The sequence below is a fragment of the Myotis nattereri genome (assembly GCF_964212035.1).
Source record: "Myotis nattereri genome assembly, chromosome: 7".
In the NCBI taxonomy this organism is placed as follows: Eukaryota; Metazoa; Chordata; class Mammalia; order Chiroptera; family Vespertilionidae; genus Myotis; species Myotis nattereri.
In genome coordinates this window covers 77937650-77963175 of record NC_138082.1, presented here as the reverse complement: position 1 = coordinate 77963175, position 25526 = coordinate 77937650, and the positions used below count along the sequence as shown (strand labels likewise).

Sequence of the window (25526 nt, the reverse complement as noted above, 5' to 3'; positions counted from 1 at the left end):
TGAAGGGAGAGTAAAGAGGTGAAAAAAAGCAGCAACTCCTTTTACCAACTTTGTCTGATATCACATGCTCTTGGTAAGATTTTTTGCATCATAGTACTAACAACTAGCATATTGACAAATCACCTGGTGGAAAAAATGTTGAAAGAGCTTTTCTTTCAATTAATTGACTCATGATGATTATTCAAAGTTTATATTAGGGTTCACTCTCAGTATTGTACACTCTATGCATCTTGATGAATGTATAATAGCATTTATCCATTTTTATAGTCTCATACAGAGTAGTTTCAAGGCCCTAAAGATCCTCTGGGATCCCCCTACTTATCACTCCCTTCCTACTGACCCCCTGGCAACCACTGATCTTTTCACTGCCTCCACAATTTTGCCTTTTCCACAATGTATGATCCCCAAGTCATACAGCATGTGACCTTTCACAATGGCTTCTTTCACCTTGTAATATGCATTTAATTTTCCTCCATGTCTTCTCAATAGCTCTTTTGTTTCTACTGCTGAATAATATTCCATCGTCTTGATGGACCACAGTTTCTTTACCAATTCACCTACTGAAGGACACCTTGGTTGCTTCTAAGTTCTGGCAATTGTGAATAAAGCTGCAGTAAACATTCATGTGCCTTGTTCCGCTTATTTGAATAAATACCAAGGAGCATCATTGCTGGATTGAATGGTCCCCCGCCCTTTTTACCCAAACAGTAGCATTCCATATACAACGTTCTGCATCTTGCTTTTTTCATTTGTATTTTGGAGATCACCCCATGTCAGTTCCAATGAATTCTAATGGCAGTTTTAAAAAATGCCAGGAGAGGATCATGCATCTAAAGCCTTCTTATGAGACCTCATTATGGAAGATGAAAATTCCTGTTGAAGAAAAAAAAACAAAACATGGTGTAAGTAGATCCTCAGCCTTCCACAGTTGAGGGGTTACTTTCTGGAGGCAGGGACACCATTCTGGGCACACAGGGTGTCACAGGATTTGGTAGAAAGAACGCAGGATCTGGAGTCGGAAGCTGGTTCAGACCCTGGTTCCCTCTCTCTGTAGGCTGCTGCCTTAGACACGTCATCCATGGCTCAGGACCCTCAGTGTCCTCATCCATAAAATAAAGCCAAGAGAAGTGGCTCTCTCACAGGTTTGGGGGATAAAGTGAAATAACACGTGAGAGGGGCTTTGGGAGCTCAGTGCTGGTGGCTCGGTGTGCTCTCAGCAGCATTGCCAGGTGCCCTCTGCGCACCGCCCGGAGCTCCAGGAACTGGGACACTGGGCGGAGGAAGACAGACTCCCTCACACCCTGGACCTTACGTCCCCATGGTCTGTGGAGAATGAGCACAAAGGTTTGTGCTGCAGCGCTGCAATGGAAGTAAAACATGGCGACAGGATAGTGGGTGGCTGGCTGGGTGCCTAAGTGACACGGAGGTCAGAAAAGTGGCCTGCTAAGGGCTCCCCACAGCTGGACCCCACATGTGAGGAAGGAAGGGGGTTGAAGCTGTGTGCAATTTTTCCATGCCCACCGAGTGCCAGGGAACGCTGGCCAGAGACAGGTTGTGTTCTCTTTTTTCAAACCGAAGGCCCCCTCCTTGGTGCGCTCTCTGCCATGAGCATGTCTGCACTGATGGCGCCGAGCAAGGCCGAGGCTGTGGCGCCTGTAACACTGCTCTCATCATGCGCAGATCTGGAGCCGGAGGCCACGGGGATGGCCTGGCCAGCCGTGAGCTCTCCCTCTGCGTCGCCTCTGCAGCTGGCCAAGCTGCTTGCTTGTTTGTTTGTGCGGGTCAAAGATTTTTTTCTGCTAACACTGCAAAGCATTTGAGTATATGTGTGTTTGTGAGATGGTGTGCATTTAAAACGGGAAAAAAAACAAAACTTTTATATAATGTATAGATGTATGGAGTAGTATTTCTAAGCTCTGACTGTACTTCTAAGTGCAGTGAGAGCAAAACGGTTTCTCAGATTCACCCTCCATTCAAACACAAGACTGGGTCAGCCCTGGGAGAGGCAAGCGAGGGCCTGTTGTGTCCTAAGCCACAGAGCTACTTCAAAGGCAAATCCCCTGGGTCCTATCCCAAGATGCCCCAGAAGTCACTAAGAGGGGCTCCCAGCCTAAATCTAAGTTATTTCCAGGCAACCTTGTGAATAATAGCAATAATTAGCATCCTCTATTGAAGACATACCATACACAAAGTACCTAGGCTAAGTACAGTCCATATATCTCTTATTCTTACAGCAAACTGCAAGGTGGGTGCTTCTGGGGTGGGTCCAGGGACTGCTCGGCAGGGAGAAATCAAAGGAGGATCTGCACCATTCTCTGAGGAAGGCCTCCTTTAAATAAACCATGTGACTTGACTAAAGACACCAGTTAGTCTGTGGCAGAGCGGGACCAGCACAGGTGTGCCTCATCCTGGGCTCAGCAGAGCTCCCCAGCAGCACTCCCTCCAGGCCATTTCCCCGACAAGGCATCAGACTCCTCTGATTGCCGGGCTGCTGCTCAGGGACCCACTGCAGACCCCCGGCAGGCGCAGGTTCCTGAGCAGTGTCTGCGTCCGGCTGCTGATGGAGTAGGTTCTGAGTAGCTCTGCTGCTGCTTTACGAGGGAGGCCTGGCGTTATCTCCATGACCATCACATTTGGATTCCTGCCTCTGTCCTCACTCCACTGACCAGCCTCGGCAACATGGACATCCAGGATAGAAGATGTCTTCCTCACTAACCACCTATCAGAACTTACCTGCCCCGAAAAAAGGTTAGTGGTTGCCCAGGGCTGGGCCAGTGAGAGGAATGGGAGTGACCACTATGGGTACAAGTATTTTTTTGAGGCGATGAACATGTTCTGAAGTTAGAGAGTGGTGATGGCTGCAACAAAAACTGCTGAATTGTACACTTCATGTTAGTGAGTTGTATGATATGTCAAATATACCGCAATAACACTATTAAGAAGAAAAATTCTTATCTGTCTCATTCACCATCTCTTTATGGCTAATTGGGTGATTATCTGTGCGGAGTTTTAGCTATGTCTACAAGTAATTGATACCCTTTCATTCAAGAGATGGAGCGTAATCACCCTCCCCTTGAGTAGGGGCTGGACTTAGTGACTTAGGGAATGGAACCTGCCAGAGTAAGCAAGTGTAACTTCGGAGACTAGATCATAAAAGTCAGCTGCCCTTGGAGGAAGCCAGCAGCCTTGTTGTGAGGATACGCGGGCAGCCCATGGAGGGGCCCAGGTATAAGGAGTGGGGGCCTCCTGCCAGAGCAGGTGAGTGAGCCCTCTTGGAAGCATTCAAGCTTTCAGATGATTGCAGCCCAGCCAACGCCTTAACCACATTCTCATGAGAGACCCTGAGTTAGAACCCCAGGCAAGCTGCTCCCCAACTCTTGACCACAGAAACTGTAAAGGAATACATTTGACTGTCTTAAGTCACTAAGTATTGAGATAATCTGTTATACCAGAAGAGATAACATAAGATACAGTAGAAAACACTAGATAATTCGCTAGATTATATTGGTTAAAATGAGCCAGTCTGAGCTAAAAATGTGGACAAACTCTGGTGGGTTAATGATTCATCCTTCCAAAATAACACCTTTCTTATTTAACAGAGGAACCCTGGAGACGCAGTGCCCCAATTCAAAAGCACGGTGACAGTGGCGAGCATTCCAGTCTAGGTGGCAGGCCCGTAGGGAGGTTATTTTTGGTCCAGGGCTGGGGAGTTTATGTGACTTTCTAACCGTGCCATGCAGCCAGCTGCTTTCCTCCTGGGGGGTCCCTGCCCCTTCCGCAGGCAGCCCAGAGACAGTTCCCATCAGAGGCAACGTGGGCAGGGCTCAATACCACCACTGCCCGAGTGACAGGAGGGCTCCTCTCTCCCCGGGGCTCCCTCCCTCCCCACACACACACCTTTCTTTCACGGCATCAGCTCCCTTTAGGATACCTCCCTTGAATAAAGGTCAGTCATTGTCTCCTTTATCTCCTTCACCCCAGGCAAGTCATGGCTTTGCTGCCTGCTGGCTTTTTCTCTCTTTTTTTCCATTTCTTCTTTCTCCTTTGACATTTATCGCTGCTACAGTCCTTTGGAAATCCTGAAATTCCACTGACAGTTTACCCAAAGCTGGGGATTGGAGGGTAAGAAGCCTAGAGTCCAGAGCAATTATTTCAGAATGTTTTTATGCTTCACACACACACACACACACACACACACACACACACACACACACAGCACATCACCACCAACACAGCCAACAGCTGGTGTAATGGCTCACCGGGGTCCGCCTCACCGCGATAGGCCTGCACGGAGGATGGCCGATTTGACTCTCCATCCTGCCTCCTCCCAGCCAGGCTGAGGATTATCACCAGGTAACAAAACCCAAAACCATTCGGAAAGGATTAATATTAATCTCTCAAGCACACACAGTCTCCTTTGCTTCACCTTCCAGTGTTTCGTTCTCCATCTGTTTTGCATATGTTCAAGAATTTTCCCTCTTTCATGTAGACTAGAGTGTAGACTGGATTAACACCTCAGTTACTAACTCCAAGTTTTGAGTTTTGTGGTTTCATTGCTGTGCCTGGTTTTGAAACCACCCTATTGGGTTCTGGGATCCTCAGAGCACCATAGGGAACTCTCATGGGAACCGGGATATTTTGTGGTTTTTTTGAGGGAAATGCAGCAATAGGTGACATTGAGGGATGCTAGCTCGAGAGAGTTCACAGTTCAGCAGTAGGGCCAACTATATTCTTTTTGTTGTCGTTGCTAATCCTCACCTGAGGATATTTTTCCATTGATTTTTAGAGAGAGTGGAAGGGGGGGGGGGAGAGAGAGAGAGAGAGAGAGAGAGAGAGAGAGAGAGAGAGATGGATTTGTTGCCTGCCTTCCTCACACACCCTGACTGGGGCCTTGGATCAAACCTGCAGCCCAGGTATGTGCCTTTGACCAGGAATCAAACCTGCAACCCTTTGGTGCATGGGCTGACGCTCTAACCGCTGAGCAACTATATTCATTTTATTATAAAATTGTGTCTTTGCAAAGGTGGGTGTTTGGTGGTCATGATGATAAAAAAAAATATTCAGTGTACAGCAGAAAATGCAATGGCAGTGCCCAATATGAGTCCAAGGTTAGAGATATGTGCAGTATACATATATCCTATTCATAAACTGTGACCTTTTAATAATGAAATGATAATGGCTTTTCTTTCAATTTATGTGTATGTTTTCAAATGTCAGTAATTATTAAGACATAAATACCTATTAAGCTGTTTGGATACAACTACTTAATATAGAGAGCTATTGGGTATTTCTTCTGGCCTCAGGTCACCATGAAAAAATAACTGACATGCTCAGAGAACAGCTGAGAAAACGAGAAAGCTTGGAATCTCTGTGTGGCCTGTGGTGACCTCACCCCACCTCATCCACCTCTAACATTCCCCTGTGCCTTCATCCTAGGCCTTTTCATAGTGCCCTGGGCACTGCTCCCCAAACTTGCCATGCTTCTGGCTTCTAGGACCTCACACATGCTCTTCTCTGTAGGAAATGGCCCTTTCATCTCTTCTCTTTGAATGTGCCCTCAGATCACCTGTATTGCCATTATAACAGCACCCATCACATCGTATTGCATTTACTTGCTTGTACATTTGTTCCCCACTAGACAGTGAGCTTCTTGAGAGCAAGATCAAATCTTGCTCACCTTGGTATACCCAGCATTGGGTGATTGAAAGAAAAGGGTTAAGTACGTTCCTAGAGGCTTTGTTAAGAATTCTGCTGGGTAGACGCTGCCTTTTACCCTCTCCTCCACTGACAGTCATATTATCCCTAACCTCAGCTGCATCCTCTGTCCTGCAAGAACGAAGCCCAACCACGGGCCAACTAGCCCTTCTTCCCTGGAGAAATGTTCCTGTGATAGAAGGTTATTGATGGACTGGGACGTGGAGATTTTGCTTGCCATACTCTGGTCTCCCTTTAGGAAGTGTGTGTGCTGGGGCTGCCCTAAGGATGCAGTTCTAGAGTGGAGTACCAGGCCAGACACATCTGCTTGCAAGCAACACAGAGTCCTGCTTCCTAAAGGAAGGGTTTTTTCACTTGGTTTGGTTTGGTTTCTTGTTTGGAATCATAGCCTTATGCTTGTTCATATCTTAGGCCAGTGATGGTGAACCTATGACACGCGTGTCACCTCTGAACTCATTTTTTTGGTTGATTTTTCTTTGTTAAATGGCATTTAAATATATAAAATAAATATCAAAAATATCAAAAATATAAGTGTTTTACTATGGTTGCAAATATCAAAACATTTCCATATGTGACACGGCACCAGAGTTAAGTTAGGGATTTTCAAAATGCTGAAACGCTGAGCTCAAAAGGTTCGCCATCACTGTCCTAGGCCGAGAACTGCAGCAGCTCCAGGATCCGGGGTAACTGGGCTTCCCAGTCAGGAGCTCAGGCCTTGATCTGAATCCAAAGCAACAGCAGTGATGAACCTCACCCAGGATGACAAGGTTTCTTCCTCACCACTCCAAGCTCCTCTCTTCTGTGCTCACATTACCAACTAACCACCTTTCTGGGTTTTTTTTGCGGCAATTTAACGTCCAAAGGGAGGGAATCTGATTGGTCCAGCTGACAAGAGAAGTCTGTTTGAACAGAGATTTGCAGAACCTATAGCCTGGCTGTGCTTGGGTCAAATGTCTACCTCTTGTTCAGTCTGCTGAGGTAGAAGAGGCTCAGCAGCACCAGCATGATGATTCAACTGGGAGGAAGTGGATTCAATGGAATGGGAGCTGTGAGTAGAGCAAATGCCTGAGAATTTGCTTCGTGGTCCATGTGGTCTTACCAGTTGGGTAACACTCACTAGCAGTTTTCTCCACAACATTGCTTGTTTTCTTTCAGGATTCCTATTCTGAAATTGTCAGTTATGGTTTGTGCTCTGATAATGCTCAGACATCAAGCCATGGAGCCATTGGCATCAAGCACATCATTTAACATTTAACATACTAACAAGGGACATTCTGTTTCCTTGTGCAAAGTCTCTTCTCTCCTGGGTGCTCAGTTGTATTACCTGTGAAGGTGAGAATAAACATGCCTTTCCTACCCAAAGGGAGGGCAGAGTCCAGTTCACTAAGGTACTCTCTCACACCAAGAATAAAGGGTTCTACAGTGATCTATGAACTTAGAGTCTCCAGGCCACTGAAGCGGCATCTATGTGCAGGATAAATGGATTAACGAGGTGGAAAAAGAACTTCTTAATTTGAACTATGAAACTCATTAAATAAATAAACCCTTTTAATTGGTATGTCGAAATAATTGAGGACTCTGTTCTTTCTCTTTGGCCTAAATCGGTAGGTATTTTGCATGGGTGTAGGCCAAGCCTGAATCTTCAATGAGGCCCTCCTGGGATTCAGGCACATCCCCAAGGCTGACTTCAAACCTGAATACTGAACTTTTCCCTACCTCTCCCATGAGATTGTGGTCTAAACCACACCTGGTCTCTGCCACTTCATTCTTTGATGTTTTAGATTGTTTACTCACAAATTTCACTTTCTTCTGAACTTCTGTCTCCTACACCTTCAACTTCTTTCCTTTGCAGCTCTTAAGCCCTATCCCAAATAGTTCTTTGGCCTAAACAAGCTTAAGCTTTGTCCAAAACCTAAATCACCTTCCTTTGTCCCTGCGTAACCCTCTAGTTCTCTTTCCATCCCTTATACCCAAGCTACAGGAAAGAATGGTCTGCATTCAGAGTCTCCATTTACCTAACATCCCATATGCTACCTATGACAGGATGGCTTCTGCTCTCAACGCACCCCTGACCTCGCTACAACCAGGGTTACAAGGAATCTCCTGACCTCCATCTAGAATACACCCTCTTGAGGTCTGACGTGCCTGACCCTGTCCATAGCCACTGACCTCAACCTCATCTTCCTCCCTCCTCTCTGGTATCAGTGGTTCTCAAACCTACAGGGAAGGGCTTATTTGAAGATTATTGGGCTCCACTTCAGAGTTTTTGACTCAGTACATCTGGGTTGGGGCTCTAGAACATGCTTTTTGAACAATTTTTATGCCAAAGTTGCTGGTCTTTGGGCCACACATGGAAAAACATTACTAGGGATGATTTCACTTCCCCCAGCCTCACCTGCATTGGAACATTTGGCAGTGTCTTGAAACATTTTTGTTGTTACCATTTGGGAGGTGGGGAGTTGTGTTCCTGAAACCCAGTGGGTAAAGAACTGGGACCATACTGAGTATCCTAAAATGTATGGGACAGCCACACCTCACCCCCCAAAAAGAATCATCTGGCCAAAAATATCAGTGGTGCCAGGCAACCCTTGGGAAGTCCTGCTCTGCCAACTCTCTCTGTCTAGCTGGCCTCTAGTCACTGTCTCTCTATCTGGTCGCTCCCAGCAGCCCTATGGTTTCACCTCCTACATATGTCTTAGCTGCCTTTACCTCTTTCTTTCCACTGTCCCTCCTTATTTCAGACTTCATCACCTCCTACGTGAATTGCTTACTGCAGTGGCTTCTTAAGCAGACTTTTTGATAACATGGTCATCCCTCCCAAATCGACTTGACTCCAGGAGCATAAGGCTGCCCCAGTTAAAGTCATCAGTGCTTCCCCTCCCCACACAGTGCCTCTGTGAGAAGACCTCAGACCCCTGTAACACAAGAGGCCTCCTAGGACTGCCTGCTGCCAATCTCACCAGTCGCATCTGCCCTACTGCTTCCTCCCTGCACCACAGGCTTCTGCCCTGCAAAGCTAAATACAATCGCCCAAAGGGGCCACCAGCTGTCTCATCTCCAGGCACATACTCTGTTTCCTCTATCTACAAGTCACTTTCTCTATCTCTGCTTGGCTAATTCTTTTCCAACCTTTAAGACTCAGCCACCTCCTCCAAAGAGCCTTCTCTGACCCTCTTCACCTGCTGAGTTAGGTGTTATACCTGTACCCATCTATTCTAATATTTATCCCACAAAAGGAGCAGAATAGCATAGGACTAAACACGATGACTCTGAGCTGAAAGTCCAGGATTTGAATCCCAGTTCTGATGTTTCCTAGCTGTGACTTTGAATAATCTATTTGACTATCTTTGTCCCAGTTTCCTTATCTGTAAAAAGGGGCTAATACGGTAGCTACCTCATTAGGTTGTTGAGGAACAGATGAGTTACTGTACACGTAAAGCACTCAGAACAGGGCTTAGCAACTAGTGAAATATTGCATAGTGCTGGCCATTGTTATTGGTGTCCACTTGTCTATTTACCGCACTGGCCTGTAAACTTGGTGAGGACAGCACTATGTGTTTGGTTTGAGGCTTTGTACCTCAGGCAAGGATAATGGTGTCTGTTATTCTTCTCTGTCACTTCATAATGTAAAGCTATACTGAAATAATGAATTTATGGAAAGTATAGAGTCATCGTCTATATATATGTAAACATTTAAGTGACTGAATGACCAAATGACCAAACGACAAAATGATCAACCGACCGGTCACTGTGATGCACACTGACACCAGGGAGCAGACGCTCAATGCAGGAGCTGCCACCTGATGGTCAGTGCACTCCCACAGCAGGAGCACCACTCAGCTGACTGACAGGTGCCAGATGCTGGGCTCATGGATGGTGAGTGCAGCTGCAGCAGCACAAGCCTCTCCTGCCTCCACAGCAGCGCTACCAAGAGGCGGCAGCAGGCGCAGCGGGGCTGGGATGAGGGGAAGTGGGCTCCTCCCTGGTCACCTGCTGCTTCCTGCACTACTACATCCCTCAGGGGATGTCCAACATCCCCCAAGAGGTCCCGGATTGCAAGAGGACACAGGCCAGGCTGAGGGACCCCACTGGTGCATGAATCTATGCACAGGGCCTCTAGTCAAATATAAAATATTTATTTTCTAACTCACTTTTGTTGTTGTTGTTGTTTTCAATGAGCCTGAAACAAGGGGAATTAGTCTGACCTATAATTATTTGCATACTGCTCTTCAGAGAAGAATTGGAGATAATGTTTAGAGAGAAATAAATTTGCTGGGGCTGTGAGGAGCTAGAAAGCTAAAGGGAAATCATCTTACAGAGTCATGCTGGTTAATAATCAGTGTTTTCCAAGGAGTGTTCCGAATAATAATTGTTCCAGGAGGCAATGGTTTGGGGGCATCGGGGAGAGGAGTGAGACTATAGTCAAATACATTTGGAAAATACTGGATTAAGCACATCTAGACAAGTTTCTTTGTGGTCCGACTTTTCAGTCTTTAATAAGCTAATGACCACCATGAATCTCTAAGAGGGGATCTCAGATGCATCTAGGGGACAGAATTTCCCAAAGTTATTTGACTTTAGAACCCTTTTCCATTGAGTGTCTTGGAAAACAACGATTTCATGATCCACACGTTAGAAACACAGCGTGGGAAACACTGGTGCGGTCCATCTTTTTTATTTGCAGACATTGAAGGTAAGGTACAGAGAAATTAAATAACTTGCCCAAAATCACTCAGTAAATTGAAAGTTAGCAGTATTTCAAAGAACAGGGAAAATTGAATGAATAAAGCACTAGATTGGAATCCTAAACCAATTTTGTCCCTGCTCTCTGACCTTGAGCAAGTTGAATCACAACTCTGAGTTTAGCTTTTTCATCTGTAAAATAAGAGACTGGAGGATATAACTGCTAAAGTCCCTTCTTACTCAAAGATTCTAATGTTCCATGGTGGGGAAGGAAGCATTACCCCAAGAATTACTCTCTTTTTCTCTATAAAAGAGATCTTGTTGACAAAGGCCTGCCATTCCTGGCAGAATTATCCGTTTAATACTAACTGGGTTTTTTTTGTTTGTTTTTGTTTTTTCCCTAAGTAAATAGAGAAACCACAGAGGAAAGAACAGTGCAGAGAGAAAGGATCCAGAAATAGCTTTTTCCAAGCCGGAGTCAAGCAGGAGCCTCAACCTGGCTGGAGATGTCCACTTTGCTTTTGGGAGATGCCAAAGTTGTCTCCTGAATCAAAGAGGATTTTAAGAGGATCACAAAAATTATTTAATGTCCTCTGAGCTGCTCTCTGGCCCGGGCCCCGGAAACATTGTTATTGTAACTGAGAAGTCGGGGCATTTGGCAGTCTTATGTTCTTGTTTGGCCTGGTACATCTCTTTATTTATTAAAGCCTCTAGGCTCTCAGGCCATGGTTCAGTGTATTAATTTATGTTTGTCTCCCTAGATAAAAGACGAATTTGAATACCTCCAGCTTCAGTATAACTCAGTTTGCCACCGAGATATTAACTCTGAAGATTTTTCTTTCCTCTTCTTTCTTATTAAGTCTGTAAAAGGTATTTAGGGCTCATGATAGGCAGAATGTCAAAGTCCCACACCTTCCCTTTCAAATGCCACTCCCTTCACTATGAAGAATAGGATTCTCAGTTGTTGTTTTTTTGTGTGTGTGATTTTTAAATCCTTATCCAAGGACATGATTTTTTATTGATTTTTAAAGACAAGAAAAGAGAAAGAGAGAGAAAAACATCAATGTCAGAGAGAAACATCGATCAGCTACTTCTGACATGCACCCTGCTCAAGATCAGACCCACAACCTAGATATGTGCCCTGACCAGGAACTGAACCGGCAACCCTTCAGTGACAGGACATCGCTCCAACCGAGCCATACCAGCCAGGGCTGACTCTCAGTTTAATTCAGCCAGTTGTAAGTTAATTCAACAAACCAAATATTATTTGCATTCTAATTAAATGCAAGCCACTTGCTAGTGTGAATTAAATAAGACCCAGTTTCTGACTTCAAGAAGACAGGAATACACCGGGGAGACAGACATGGACACAAACCTCTGCAGAGGAGTGTGGCAGGTGCAGAGCTAGGGGTAAGTACCTAGAAGGATGTGGAGGAGGGAGTGGCATCCCTGCCTGAGAGGCACAGGGTGAGGGGAAATTTCTGGAGAAGGGTGCTTGACTTGAGTCCTGAAAGATGGACACGAGTTTGCCAAATGTAGATAAGTGTGTGTCCTAGCCTGGGTTGAGGCATGATGAAGTAAAATAACATTCCTTGCTTAGGGAACCTCAAATAATTTCAGTTGGCTTAAACATGGGATGAGTGAGAAGAGGTGTGGACGTGAGAAAGGGCTTAGGTCATGGTGAGGTCTGATGTGCCTGACCCTGTCCATAGCCGCAAATTATTTAAAAATAATTTGCAAAACACCAGGAACTCTATAAGCCAGGTATAAAGACAAATTTTCCAAGAGGATTTTGCAATAATTGGCTCTATAAAGTCAATCTTTGTTTCTTAAAAATGTTTGGTCATATCTGATTTAATGAGCATCATTCTCAAATATGACAGTCCAGGTAAAACCATGGTTGTATAACTAATATTTGCAATTATGTCCTGCTAATAAGAAAGACTGATCATATTTTAACCTTTTCATATCCTCATATTGCCAATAAAAGAGAATACTTAATAATTCTTGAATTCTAGAGTGGAGAAAAAAATAAAATGTGTCATTTATGCTTGTAAAAGCAAAATTTATTAAATTGTTATGAGTTTAGAAAGCTTAAACAAAAGACACGTTAAAGGTTTCCTTATGTCCAGAAAATACCAACAATATTCTTAACACAATCATTCTTTTTTTAAAATTTAAATTCTTTATTATTTAAAGTATTACATATGCTTCCCCCGCCCCCCCATTGACCTCTCCCCGGCCACTCCCACCCCCCCACCCCCAGCCAGCACATGCCCTCACCCCCTATACTGCCTGTGTCCATTGGTTATGCTTATATACATGCATACTAGTCCTTTGATTGATCTCTTACCCCCCACTCCAAACCTCCGTTGCCTTCTCTCTGAGATTTCGCGGTCTGTTCAATGCTTCTATGTCTCTGGAACACACAATCATTCTTTATCATCCAGTCCTTGTAATTAATTCCTGTTCTGCTCCATCTTGGATCAACAATCTCTTGAACTTATCTGTTGTTGTTGTTGTTTTTAATATATTTTTATCAATTTCAGAGAGGAAGGGAGAGAGAGAGAAACATCAATGATGAGAGAGAATCATTGATTAGCTATCTCCTACATGCCCCACACTGGGGATCAAACCATGACCTCTTGGTTCATAGGTCAACACTCAACCACTGAGCCACTGCAGCAGGGCCTGTCTGTTGTTTACTATTGTCTTGGAGATCCTGACTCAGTCCACTTGGCTCTAAGTTGTTGAAGTGAGGCCTTCAGAAGCCTGTGCCCAAAAGTACCTACAAAGTCCCTTTCCATGGGGCCCTGAGACAGTCCTTCATTGAAGAATGAACAGGCAAGACTTCTCAGAGAAGCATCAGAGTAAAATAAAACTTACCTGGAGATGACAAAAGACTCAACATGGTTGTGGTTATTTTTTTACTACTGACCATTCTCAAATGTGAAAGATCTGATGAAAGTTTATTACAAGAATAATGCATCTGACAGCAAATTTGGATGTTTCTTTGGTGTGTAAAACAAAATAAAGACAATCCAGAGCAAGTTTTATAGTATCTATAAACATAATGACTAATCCTATTTTTCAAGAAGAGTGGATAGTGCATCTAATTTTTAAAAATAGATGAATATAATCTTTACAGAGAAAAATCTTCAGGTATAAAGCATATAATAATCCTGAAACATAATATACCATTAACATTAAGTACATAGAATGAACCAAGGGTATCTTGAGAACATTGAGTCAAGAGATTCAGAGTGTCTGGAGTAGGTTCTAAACTCCTGAATATTAATAAAACTCCAGAGCTAAGGCAGGTGAATCCTCACTTGAAAATCACTGGCCTGGATGCTACATTCACATTAAAGAAGTAAAGTGTGATCAAGTTAACATTTAAAAAATGAGTGAAATTATGACTGATAGCACTATACTGTTGTTATCTGATATCAGACAAAGCAGCACCAGGAGCCTGATAAGTGAAAATACGTCATGGACAGTGAGGGCACTGACAGTTCTCTAGGAACTTCCCATATAGCACATCATTTCGAAATACTTACATTAGTAGCATTTTCCCCATACAGATTTAACCTGAGGAAGTAAGCATTTTTCTGATTTGACAATTTTTTTCATGCAACTCATCAACAGTAACATATCAAGCCCTAATTATTTCTAGCACTTCTCTTTTTACAAGGTGAAAGAATAAATCGTTTGTAATTTTCTGGGGACCCTCTGGGAAATTTAAAAGATATTATTTAGAGTTCAATTTAGAATGACAAAATATGGAAAGTTGTCAGGAGGTCTGAAGATAGGATCATGAGTTACAGAGAATAGTACTTGGTGATCAATTTAATTAAAGTGACAATAACATTTTAAAAATAAATATAGACGGTAGCATGATGGTAAAGAACCTTTTTTAATTTCAAAGCGAAAAGACTTTGTTCTCTTAAATAATCAAGGTCATGCCAAAGTCAACATAAAACAGGGCATGATTCTTATAATACACAGAAACTTTGTTTCTGGGCAGATTGCACACAAGGTAAGAGTCACCTCTATAACCTCTTATCCAGAGCAGACCCATAACCTCAGAATTTTTGTCATTTTAATTGAGAGAAAGCCGAATTCCAGTTTTGCATCAGTTAAGTACAACAATTGACACCCTTTGGTGTTTTGAAATTTTATGAAGATATCATAAACCTTAGCCAGCTTCGACTATGGCAAGTAAAATTCCCTTTCTGCAAACTTTCTACAACTTTTTATACCTTTGTATTCATTTTTTTCATAAACTCTATTTTAGGACAAAACCACTCTTTTTTTAAAACAAAAACAAAAACACATTCTCCTTAGTATAATTTCTCAAAGTGGCAAAAAATGAACAAAGTTATTCAGACACAAAGATGTAATCAAACAGGAACTTTGGAAATATTCTGTTTAGGTAAGTGCTTATGTATCTCTAAACCAATGAGCATAGAACTCTTTTAAGAGATTTTGCCATCTATTTTGATAATACCATCTACATATAGGAATATATTTTTAACTAACAGACAAATAAACATGCAGATATAGGTAGAGAGCTTATAGCTTCAATTTTGAAATTGCGACCATGGGTCAAGGATAAACCCAGAAATATCAAACTCACTGGTTCACATCAAAGAGCTGTTCTCTTCTCATTGTACACTAACTCTTAATTGATTGGAGCTCAAAATAGACAAATTGACAAACAAACAGGAAAGAGTAACAAGCCAAATTATTGACCATCTCTTGCCCAGCAGAGACAACGCTTTATGAACCACACATCCATTTACAGAGATCACTAATGGCCAGACCAAAAGCTCACCCTAGAATCCAAGCAAGTACTCAAAATCATTTTCTTACCGTACTACTAATGGAAAAGAGTCTGGAACATAGGACAAGTCAGACTCACTTTTGGGTCCCCAGGTCGCCAGTCAAGAAGGGAACACGGAAGTCTAAGTACTGGCTAAATGGGTGGAGTAAATGATGACCAGAAGCAGAGGCCCAAAGCCAACCAAGTGATGACACCAAACTGTCAAAGACAAATGTGCTGGACCGTTAAGGAGATGAGTTTATTTGCACAATTGCAGTAAGGAGAACATCCATTAATGAGGAATCACAAGGAAAAGGAAGGTTATCTAGGGTTTCATAGAGTCACATGACAGAATAAGTCGTATGGGGAGGGGACGGTTCTTTGCCTTTAGCTGTTTTCTGGAACACAAAAGGGTGGGGATTTCACAAAATTAAAGAGTAGAAGAATTTCAGAAAACAGAAAGATAAGAGGACCAGGGAAAAGTGAGGCTGGAGAGGTGGCCAAGGGCAGGTGTGGAGGGCCCTTGAGGCTTCTCTCACAGTTAGTACACAGTCTAGAGGGATGAGTGAAGGGTTTGGAATCAGGGGTGTGATGCCACCTTGCTAAGAGCCTGATCCTTGTGGTCAAACTCTCTGGCTTTGGATCCAGATGTTGCCACCCGCTGGTTCTATGGTTTTGCACTTCAGTTGTAAAATGATGTGAAGAGCATCTGTTTTGGGATTTTGTAATATAATACCAGTACTCGGATTTATTTCTGGCATGTAGAATTAGCTATCATGACTACCAGGACCTCAATCATTGCTACTTTTTGATGTTCTTTTGGGCTAAGTGTTACTCTCTGAGAACACTGACAAGAAGACCTCCAATATTCCCCTGTAGGAGTGGCTCAGGGGCCCCAGTCTGGCTGGATGTTGTGAGATGGGTAAGGTCTTGACTTAATATAACTATGCAACTGCATAGCTATATAGGCAAGAGTGACGAAAGTCAATTGATCAAATTAAATAATGGATTTTTGAAGGTTGGGATGGAGTAAAGTCTGGCCAGTGCCGCCCTTATTGTGTGGGGTGGGCAAGAAATAAGCCTGGCTAAGGGCTATTGCAAGGGCTGGCACTGTATAGCTCCAGGAAGCTTCTTTTTACATTAGTATCTTCCCAGTGGCCCTGCAGTGAACGCAGGGGACGAAGGTCAAATGAGCAGGCAGAGGACTGAGGGCCTAAATACTGTATGCCTGAGGCTTGGAGTGCACAGAAAGTCACAAAGCAAAAGCAAAGCTTTGAGTGTGTTTGTCAAAGTGTGTCATCAAAATATGGGAAATTCAAAGAAGAGCAACAACTCCGCTTCCTCATAAGAACAGACACACAAAAGTAGATTTTAAGATTCTTTTTTTGTTTGTGTTTAAATAGTTCAACATATTTTAAAAGCAAACTTACAGGAACAGCACAGAAGACAGGCAGCATTGAACACTTGAACTTGCAGCCCAGGGTGGTGTGGTAGCTCAGCTGGTTGGGCATCATCCTGTGCTCTCAAAGGTTGCTGGTTCAATTCCCAGTCAGGGCACATGCCCGGGTTGCCCATGGTCGAGCCAAATGCTGGCATTGTCTAGAAAAATTTAGCAGGTTTATTTACATTGTTATACAGTTGAACTGCTGAAAGTTGCTCAGTGAAACATTTTGACTTACACGAATGCTTTACGTCCCCGCATTTATATTTAAAAATTCACACACAAATGAAAATGGAAAACCTGCCTATACCTGATTTCTGTCCCCTATTTCCCACTTGCAATCACATACTTAGGTACCTTTGACCCCGTGGAATAAAAGTATCTGATGTTCAGAACTACCTATAACAGGAAGAAGAGAATGTTTTTTAAAGAATGTTTCCCATCACAGTGGATTCCTAGGCACATGCTCCATCTCGCGGCATACTGGCTGGATGTCTGTGGCATAGTCCTTACACGTTTGGCTTGGGCAGCACACAGGTTGGTCTTCAAAAAGGTCAACCAGACAGGCCTCACTTGCCCCTGTAGAGTCCAAATAGCTGCACTCTGGGGGGCAGATCTGTTTTAAGTCCTGAGCCATTTCTCACACCAGATGCTGGAAGGGAAGTTTGCTAAAGTACCATGGTACCATGCCTGTAACGATGTGTTTTCTTTCCTCCTCCAGTAGAGGGCACACTTTTACCAAAGAGGGCAGTGGTAATCAGTTGCTTTCTTGGTGCTTTACCACTGGTAGATTTGGGGGCAGTCTACTTTATATGAGCCATGGTATAGGGACTTCGTTACTTAACCCCCTTCTCCTTGGGCTGGAGTTCGGCGAGCTAGAGGCAGCACTGGGGTTAGAGGGTGATGGTAGCGGCCAATTTTAAGATTCTCATTTGACAGAGATTGTTCCAAAACTTTCATTAGCAATGCCAACTTGATTTGCTTCTAATTATAAACCCAGGTGAGCTGGTGAATTATTATAGAGCACAAGGTCTCTCAAATTACTGTTCAAGCGCCTGCTGGCTCCAGACAAGGGCCACCAGCATGCTCAAAGCCCATTCTGCCCCCCACCCCACTCAAGAATGGGACTCCTGGGGCCTAGGACACATCTGAGAGAAAGGAGGCAGGGACCACCATCTCCTGAAGTCATACCAGCAAAATACCCATTCTTTTCATAATTGTCATGGATGCAATTCATAGACTGAAACGTTAGGATGAAATGTCACCCACAACTCACCCCTCAGCTCCTGCCGCTGAAGAGAGGACAAAGGAAAACACAGAGCCCCGAACAATTATGGCAGAAACATCCATATGAAATTGCCTCTTTCCAGGTTCATTTGGGTAGTGTCACAGTTTGCTTTGCAGCAGGGTCGAGCCTTGCTTCCAGGGGCAGAAATGTTTTGCACAAATGGATTGTTCGTCCTGCAGGCAGTTGAAGTTCACTCCATCACTGTGAGAGCCATGGCTTTCAGAGTTTTTGACCGTGACCCAGGGTAAGAAATGCACTTTATATTATGACCCAGTGCACACATCTATAACGGGAGCAAGGTTTCTGCCGCGTAAACACTCCCAGCATGGCTCATTACCAGCTATCAGCCTGGTGCCCCTGAACCTCTGAATATGGACTTGAGAAGAGGCGCACACAATTGGCTGTCAGCACACAGCTGTCACACACACACAACAGCAACAACAACGACAGCAATTATTCAGACTGCTGAGCTGGGAAACCCTCTCTAATCTGTAAATTTGTAAAAGACCACCACCCAACATCAGTCAATGTGCAATGCCTGAAGGTGTTCTTTACAGAATGCCCAGGTCTTCCGCGGGCCTCTCTCAGTAGACACGCCCTTTTATAATTTAGTTTTCTGTGGGGGATTTTCCAGGACAGGTGGGCCCTCTACCTTGTCAACACCTTCTCTGGTTTTACTCTAATCCCTCTTTGCTTCAGCCCAGATGATATTTTTCTTGGAAGCAATTTTTACAAAGCACAGGAAAAGAAAGAAAGAAAGAAAGAAAGAAAGAAAGAAAGAAAGAAAGAAAGAAAGAAAGAAAGAAAGAAAGAAAGAAAGATTAAGTTTGCTACCTATAGAGTGAAGGGTGTATGTGTGTTAAAATTTACATGACTCTAGATATCCAAAACAAGTGGAATGGACAATGGTAGTTTTCCCGTAGGCCTTAAGTTATTGTGCAATGGAAGAACTGACTTGCTGAATAAGAAACCACCCTACAAGTCAGTGGCATTCAACAATGAGCATTTATTTATGACCTCTGAGCGTAAGCCCATTAGATTCTGCTCTTGCTTAACTGGGCTTAATTTGCTGTTTGTGGAGCTGCTGGAGGCTGCACTCTGAACTGGGTGTGGGTGGGGCAGCTTTCTCCACACAGCCCTGGCCATCTCCTGGGCCATGGGCCAGCAAGATAGGAGCGCTCCTTCTCCTGCCAATGGCAATAGTTCACAACCCAGGAGGAAGTCTGATGTGGGCTGGATGTGAAACTTCAGGGCCAGAGGCAGACAGTGGTAAACTGAATGAGGATCCTCCCAAATATTGCCCATCTAATCCCTGGAACCTGTGAATGTCACCTAATATGCAGAAGGGCCTTTGCACCTATGGTTGTTAATGTTTCTTAGATGGGCGGTTACCCTGGATTGTCTAGGTGGGCCTAAATATAATCGCAAGGATCCTTATAAGACAGAGGAAAGAAGGTCAGAGCAGGAGAAGATGATGTGACAGAAGCAAAGGCTGGAGTGATGAGACAGGCAAGGGGTGCGCAGCCTCCACAAGCCGGAAGAGGCCAGGAACAGATTCTCCCCAGGCCCTCCCAAAGGACCAGCTCTGCTGATACCTTGATTTTAGCCCCTTAAGATTCCCTTTGGACTGCTGACCTCTGGAGCTGTAAGATAATAAGTTCGCAGTTATTTGTTCCAGCAGCAATTGGAGACTAATGTCAGGCTAGTAATACAATCTTATGTGGGAAGAAAGATAGCTTCCATTTTTTTTTTATTTTGCTTATAATGTCGCTTAAGAATTGTAATTGTTTTTAAAAGTATGTTTGTTATTTTTTAGGTATGTCCTGAGTGAACATTTGGCGTTCTCAAATGTGATTTGACCCCATATTGTGACCAACTTGTCTTTCAAAAGAAGGTGTCTTTGCTTTAAAGATGAAAAGTCAGTGAGTGATATGTTCTGAAATACCAAAATGTTCTTATAAGCAACTTCTAACAGTTTTAAAAATTATACATGATGGAGCAACCATTTTTACTGGAGGAGAGTTGGGGGTCTCCATAGTTACATGTGCCCCTCCTCCCTCCTCAGTTTTGCTGGTGAGAAGCCAGGAAGTCTTCATTATAAACATAGAAAAGATGGGGACAGAGAAGGAGGAAAGAAAGGGAGCTGGAGATCTCGGAGCAAGACGCTCTGGAGCAGCAGTGTGGTGTGATCAGGTAGGTAGAGGGAGAAAGGGGAGTTTTTTTTATATATATTGCTGTAAATTGTACAAATGTATTTGGATCCTCTTTAAAGTTTTTAAGAACTGCAGAGTAAGGATATAACCGACTTGGGGATTTCTTCTGGTTGTTGGAAGATACACAGCACATATCTAGGATGTTATTTGAATCCTTCCTCAAGGGTTACTTTATCATTTAGGAATGCTTTAGTCTGCAGGTGTTAGAATAGTGGACCAATAATACCTTAACAAGGAGGGATTTGTCTTCCTCATATAACAAGGAGCCTGGAGGTACATAGTGTGGGAATAGTTCCTCAGGGATCCAGGTTCTTTTCATCTCGTACTGAATCCGAGTGGCTCTTAAGCTTAGGCTTATGTCTTCTTGAATGATGGCTGCTGCTGTTCCAGGCATCATGACCCCATTCAAAGTCAGGAAGGACGGGGTGGCCAAGGTGAGGACCTATCTTCGCCCACCTTTCTATTAAAAGGGAACAAGTGATCTTTCCCAGAATCCCTCAGCAGACTCTCCCTTAGATGTCATTGACCAAGACTAGGTTATATGTCCCATCTACTTGTAGAGTTGAGGTGGAAAAAGCAAGAAACTGGCTTCCCATACTCTGTAGTCGAATGTAGACAGAGAATGAGACAGGGAATGGCTTTGAATGGCCATCCAACGGTGTCTGCTGTAAATACCCAGTCTCTTTTGTATTCAAGGGCTCCAGGCTGGTGCGCAGCAGCTTCTGGAACTCAGCAAGGGCCACAACTCTTTGTCCCGAGGTCAACTCTCCAGAGAAAAGCCAAACTGCCAGCATTCCTCTCACAGTGGACTTCTTAGTGCTGAGGCAAATACGCATCTCCTGGGCCGCCTTGCAGAATTTGCTGTAGGAATGGATAAGTAGTCACACTGGATAAGTCTATTGGATCATTTTCCTAAGTTCTTGGATTCCTTCCTCTCAGAAAAGGTATTTCTGTCATCTTCCCTTATAAGAACTTCATTACAGGCTTTCAAGGCCAACTCTAGATCCAGGCTATCTGATTTGAATCTCAACTTTACCACTTACAAGCTGCATGTGGGAAGTTGTTGAACGAAGTTCCTCAGCTTCCTCTTTTATAAGTAAGGTGATAATACGTACCTCAAAGCATATTCTTAGGATTAAATACCTTATACTATAAAAGCATGGTAAACAGTGCTTGGCACCTAGGAAGGGCTCTGTTGGTGCCAACTAGCATTGTTATTTACGTACACTGGCCCCCGTGAGTCTAGGTTACAATAGCCAACTGAGCAGTGGTGCTCCCATTGGGCAAATGAGCCTGGCATTTTGGTAACTGCCTCCATACCAATAGAGTCAGCCTGATCGAAAGCATGTTTTTCCTTCTCTGGTCTAGAATTCTCAGAATCCCTCACCACATGTATTCCCCAGATTTTTGCTTTTATAAATGAGCAGAAACTCACAATTCCTGTGATGGGTAAGTCTCCTTCAGGGTTTGTCTTTTCAACTGGTCTCCTGAGGTGTGTTAGGAACCTCGTCACTGCCTTCCTTTGGCAGGGAGGCCAACGCCGGGCTCCAGGGGTGTGGAGTACATTAAGTCAGCTGATTGCTCATCTCTCCATTCAAGTCCTCAGGGTCCTATTCTGGTCTAGTCAGTGCCTTCGGTTTCAAATAAGAGAATGTTTAAGCTGTGAATTTAAGTGACTTTGTAATTCAGCAACCCACAAGGTCAAACTTCATTTTTAGTTTTTACCTATTTTAGTCCCCAGCTGCTAGGGGAAACAAATGTGTTGTCATTGTTGTTGTTTGTCTGTTTTAGAACTCATAGAAAATCCCTGCAATGCACGTGCTTTGAGCTGAGGACTTGGGAATTTGAGCTAAGATATAAGGAGTTAGAGCTCATTATTCTCTTTTTTTAAGCTGTCCAATTCCATAAAACAAAACAGTCTCACTCCTATAGTCCTCAGCTGCTACTTGGTCTCTCCAAAGCTTAATTTCAACGGTTACTTCATTTTAGGTGATAATTTAATGTTTTGCTACTGTATGCCACTGGCTGCCTGCACCAAAACTCTTTAAACCAGTTGGATTTTCAATCAGACTAGATAACCCATCCCTGATTTCTTCTGTTTCCCTGCGGGCCTGTGCCTCTCGATTCTAATGTATCCAACAGGCAACTGAACTACAAGCAACAAAAACTTACTCTGACTGATTTGAGGAGAAAAGGCAAGGTGGAGTCAGGCTCAGAGGCACATGCATTTGGAAACAACTTCTAAAATCATGTCATAGCACTGGGAACGTGAAGACACGCTGCCCCTGCCACCATAAAGTAGACACCTCAGCTTACATTATCAACACCATGCATCAGTCCCTGGGTACCACACTAGCAACGCTGCCCTAAAAACTCCATCACCCACCTGCACCATCAGAGGCTTTACCTTCCATCAGGATTACATAGTAAATAATTCCCAAGCCAGAAGAGACTTCCGGTCCTGGGCAGGAAAAATACAATTCACTTGTTTATTTCACAGAAACCTGCTCTAAGACAGAATCCCCTGGGGCCCAGCTTTATTAGGTTTACACACACAATTGTTATTTTGTGGCTTGCTTATAATTATCCTACAATTTGAATAGGTCCAAAAATGTGGTTTGTGTATAGTACGTTAAGTATCCTCCTCAGTTCCTAGTGTACTCCTTCGGCGTGGTTTCTGTCCTGATGTTCATCTCTTCCTGGTCTCCGTGGTGGGAAGCATAGGAGAGTGGGAAGATTTTAGGCTCTGGAGTCAGGAAATCTTTGGAGTCAATCCTGACTCTGGCCCTAAATAACGGTGCTTATCAGCGGACATATTGCCCAGCTTTTAAAAGTCTTGGTTTATTATTTAAAAATGGGTATAGTAAAATCTGCTCCATGAGTTGTTATGAGAAGAATATAATTCACATGGAACTTAGTAAGAGATGCTGAGAAACAGTGGACTTGATTACTATAAATTAAAATCTTAACTCTGGAGCAGAGGTTGGGTGGGACACGCTAGGACGCAGTGGCACCTCTGCTGGAGTTATCCAGGCTGAGCCTTGGGGTGTCTTTATAGCCTGTGGCCTGCAAGCCCAGGTGCGCAGGTATCCTTTAAAGCAGTGGTTCTCAACCTTCCTAATACCGCGACCCTTTAACATACAGTTCCTCATGTTGTGGTGACCCCCAATTTCATTGTTACAAATTGAACATAATTAAAGCATAGTGACTAATCACAAAAACAATATGTAATTATATATGTGTTTTTCCGATGGTCTTAGGCGACCCCTGCGAAAGGGTCGTTCGACCCCCAAAGGGGTCGCGACACACAGGTTGAGAACTGCTGCTTTGAAGCCTTGTCCCAGGCCTGATGTTGAGTTGATCCTGCCCTTGAACTCTGTAGACTAAGGTGACTATGGATTTGTAGTTTCCTCTTTTGTGTGTGGCAAATGATGAAGCCAGCGATCTCAGATTTTGAAATGGTTTTGAAAAAAATGAGGAAGATGAGAAAAGTGAATTTTTCCATCCATTGCAATTAGTTTGGGATCCACTGTCACTTGCTCTCTGAAGCATAACTCACCAGTGAAAAATGCTCAGCCTGTAAATGAAGCTGCAATTTAAAAAAATAGCTGCCCTTGAAGATGAGTGAACTTTTCTAGGCTCTCATGCTGTTGCAATTGTGGAAATGCAGGAACTGAAAAACAGTACAAATTCAGCTCCTTTGGAATGACGGGCCTGGTGGTTTGGGACAGAGCCATCATCAGGGACTGCTCAACTGAGTGTCAAGCCAGATCCATTTTCAAATTCAGCACTTCCCTCTCCTTCCCCTGTGCCCCCTCAGTTTTTTCCTCTGCAGCCTCCATGCTCTCCTCTTGAAAAGCCAGGATTTAGTAATATTTGTGACTCAGATAATTCAGCAACCGAAATGAAAAAAGATCACCAGGTGCTAGTACGACCAATTATAAGTCATCATTCAAAAAATCATAAAAACAAAGATGTTCCAAACATATTGGATATTTTAAAGGCTATGAATGAGATTAAACTTCAAATTATTGAATGGTCAGCTGGAGCAGACCCATTCACAAGAGGAAAAGGCATAGTTCACATTGAGATACAATGTCTGTAATATCCCAGGCACTTCAACAGGAATTTGCATTCCAAGAAGACAGTTCCTTTGAGAAAGAAAATAGGTCTTGGGAGTCTTCTCCATTTTCTGGTCCAGACACTTCAAGATTTGGACATCACATTTCACAGTCAGAAGAATAGGGAACTAAAAGAAGACTGACAAACACAAGAGGTGTTGTGCCCAAGGTGTGAACAATGCAAGCGGTACTTACACTTACAGAAATATGCTGCGTGACTTCCACTACATGTTAATCTTCTGTTAATGAAATTGAATGAAGTCCGTACACCAGGATGTATTAGTGCAGAGGTCTAAAAGGCTTGACTCTTAAGAATACTTGTCTCTGGTTTTGGAAGATCCACTAATTAACTGGTTACTGATGATAATTATGTATATTGATTTTTTTTTCATGTATGGTAATGTTACTGAAAGCTGAATAAACACATGGAATGATTTTCCTAAGAGTGAAATAGTAAATGACTTAATGTTTCTCATAAGAAAACAGTAGTATCTTACTGTAAGGTAACAGGAACCATTTTAATGGATTAAGAAATTAAGTAAGCTAAGTCTGTATTGTATCAATCAGCAAATGATAGTGTGTTTGAGTTTCTTTAAAAACAAGTTAATAAAGGAGTTATGATGTCCTAGTTTAAGGGCCTTTGAATCTTTTTAAATTTGGTAGTGATCTGGTTAACTGGCCTCCAGGACCTCTGAGATTTTCAAGGAATATATTTTTTCATTAAGATAGCCAAAGTTTGAATCACGTAGGTTCATCCTCCTAAAAATTCTTCCTGGAAGTGGTAAAGAATTATTCTTAGAAACTGATTTGATAAATGCTAGTATTTAAAGAATCTTCTTCATAAGTTTTGCCTGTGCTTGCTATATAAATATCTATGCCTGATTTTATTACTTTTGTTCCTTATTACATTTTTACTGTTCCTTCATAAATAGAATGTAAAATAAATCTGCCTTGTAACTTGAAAACAAATAAAATCTTGATTCTGTAAGAAAAACAATTGAGATAGTATTAATTTTCCTCAAAGACATTGCAAGTATATTACTTATACAAATAAATGGTATATATAATACAAACATATTTTTATTATATGAAATATGTAAAATGTATGTACATATGAATATCATATTTTTACACTTTCTCTAAATACACATACATATTCATAAAAGTCCTGAAATAATAATCATCTGTAATGTCTTCTATAGCAGTGGGTCTGCAAAGTATAAATGATTGACATCTTTCA

General features: G+C 43.0%; 1 pseudogene across 1 annotated transcript; it reads left to right on the top strand.

The window, feature by feature from the left end:
- The first annotated feature begins 20536 nt into the window (after positions 1-20536).
- Positions 20537-24410, top strand: LOC308522041 (mitochondrial fission regulator 2-like; annotated as a pseudogene). The gene is made up of 2 exons: positions 20537-20599; positions 23572-24410. The product of its transcript is annotated as a mitochondrial fission regulator 2-like (transcript).
- Positions 24411-25526: the final 1116 nt, after the last annotated feature.